Below are 2,945 nucleotides of genomic sequence, written 5' to 3' on the forward strand. Positions count from 1 at the left end.
AACCTAATTTGATCATCTAGGGTGCCTCGACGTCGACGGCATCCAAGATAACCTAATTTGATCATCTATGGTGCCTCCGCGTCGACGGCATCCAAGATAACCTAATTTGATCATCTAGGGTGCCTCGGCATCGACGGCATCCAAGATAACCTAATTTGATCATCTAGGGTGCCTCGGTGTCGACGGCATCCAAGATAACCTAATTTGATCATCTAGGGTGCCTCGACGTCGACGGCATCCAAGATAACCTAATTTGATCATCTAGGGTGCCTCGACGTCGACGGCATCCAAGATAACCTAATTTGATCATCTACGGTGCCTCGACGTCGACGATATCCAACATATCCTCATTCCATCATTTAGGGTGCCATAGTTAACATCAATGACATATTTAACATCATACTTAACAACTCTAGTCACTAACATAGTTAAGATCATACTTAACAACTCTAGTCACTAACATAGTTAACATCATGACACCATAGTTAACATCATACTTAACAACTCTAGTCAACAACATAGTTAACATCATGACACCATAGTTCAAAGCTTACAATACATAGTTCAAGGCTACACCCTACTTCAAATACTGCAAACTGCCACTAGTTCACACATTACAAGCCATAGTTCAATGCTTGAAACTTAAGATAATGACCCACATGGTCAGATTACAAATCACTCTTCATCACAAATATCCTTGATGTCCTTCAGCTTTCTCTTGTTCTTGTCACTAGCTTTGACAAGATCAGCAATGTGAAACTCCAAATTCCTCCTCTCAGTGCTCAACTTTTCCTTCTCCTTCAAATGAGCAAACTTCATATTCCTAATCACATTACCTTGGGCAACCTGAATGCTCCTCAACTGGTCAACCTTTTGCTTGAGTTCTTTGTTCTCAGCATCCATTGCGCCCAGCTGTTCCTTCAAAGCTGAAATATTGTTGTCCAAAGGAGGAGTGATCTCCTCATGTTCACCTTGTTGGACTTCATTTTCCTTGGGAATATTGTCCTGGGTATCAAGTAGGTTGTTCACATCCTCAACAAGCTTCTCATAAGTCTCCTGTAGCTTGTTCTTCTGTGATGTGAGATTGTGGACAAGTGATGCATGTTCCAGACATGCCATCCTATTAGCACGCTGGCAATCCTCATACAAAAGCCATAGTTTGTGAAGAGCATTCTGCAGATGCTCTGGCCACTCCTCATCTACCCACTGAACAACACCACAGCTGCTTGCTTCCTGCAAAACAACAAGTACAAATGCATTTACTTCCTTTTTCACTTCACTTCTATTCAGTCCAATTCAAAACAACTATTGTATACTGCACATGCACAATTCTGCATTTATATCTGAATTTTTAACAGCATACTACACTGAATTTACTTCATTTATACCTTAATTCATTTAACAGCACAATACAATTCACTTCAATTCATTTATACCTTAATTCATTTACTTCATTTATATCTATGAACAATGCACTGTGATACTTTTTAACAACACAATTTACTTCACTCAGTCACTATGGATACCTTAATTTTATATCTATGTACTTAATTTTTAACAGCACAATTTAATTCATTTACTTCATTTATATCACTGTGGTGTTGTTCATTTATATGTATGAACAATTCATTTATTTCACTCACTCACTATGGTATGGTACATGACAGTACCTTTAACTAAACTACTAGGTGAACAGTGAACATGAATAATGAACAGTGCATATGAACAACTTGTAGTTTCTTCACAAAATAAGCAAACTACAGATTTTTGCTATCACTCACATCAAGTCCACAGGCAAGGAACCTCCTCCCAGTGCTAATGCCTGAGAAGCAAACATGCCTCTTTGCTGGCTGGCCATGCTCACACATCACCATCACCTCATCGTCAACACCAGAGTAGTTCGGGTCCTTGATTGTAGCCGGGATCTACATCAACAAAAGAAACGCACAAAATCCATCTCACGGGTTCAAAATGAGCAGGAAAAACAAAATCCCCAAACCGAAACCCTAGCTCAGAGATCCCTAGCTACGAGTACACATCACTGAGCTTGATAGGGGAGCCGCCTAAAGAGTACTCGTAGCCCGATTCCTCGCTGTTGTCGCTCCACGAAACCATGGCGGACGGCGGCGAGCTGGCTTCTCACCGACGGCGACCAGAGCCAGAGAGAGGAGACAGAGGAGAGGGGCGAGAGAGAGAGAGAGAGGGCGCGGGGGATCTGTCTGGCGAGCACCGATAGGACCGACCGGCGCGGCATCTTGACCGTTTTGTTCCTAACGGCGCCGTTTGCCTGTCCGTCAAGCCACGTCAGTGTTTTCGGGGCCCACCTGTCGGAAAAGAGGTCAAACGAGGCTAAACGGCTGTTCAGTGCTTTTTGTAACGGGTTAAGAGATTTTATGGTGTTTTTTGCAACAGATTAACGACTTGGTAGTTTCCTGCAAACCTAGCCACAAATGTGGTGGTTTCTTGCAATTGACTCGACCAGATATTGATTGTCGTTCCATCACCAACACGGTATATGAGATCCTCCTTTAGCAACTCCACACCCTTCAGGATACTACGCCATGTATATGAGATGCCCTGGTGCGCAGTAGCTTTAAGTATGTTCGTATTTGGGAAGTATTTCGCCTTAAGCACTTGGGCACAAAGCGAGTCTGGATTGGACAACATGCACCAAGCTTGTCGGGCCAACATAGCTAGGTTGAAACCATATATGTCACGAAAGCCCATTCCCCCTCCTTCGGTTTCGTCATCATTTCCCAACTCAGCCAATGCATGGTGTTGGTCTTATCTTGCTTCGCCCATCAAAACCTACAGATCATCGTCCCAATCTCTTCGCACAAAGCTTTTGTGAGATTGAAACAAGACATTGCGAAGGTTGGGATCGCTTGTGCACACGCTTTTATGAGGACATCTTTTCCCATCTTGAACAACAATCTTTCCAGCCA

The sequence above is a fragment of the Triticum dicoccoides genome, chromosome 2A (assembly GCF_002162155.2).
Source record: "Triticum dicoccoides isolate Atlit2015 ecotype Zavitan chromosome 2A, WEW_v2.0, whole genome shotgun sequence".
NCBI classification, from domain to species: domain Eukaryota; kingdom Viridiplantae; phylum Streptophyta; class Magnoliopsida; order Poales; family Poaceae; genus Triticum; species Triticum dicoccoides.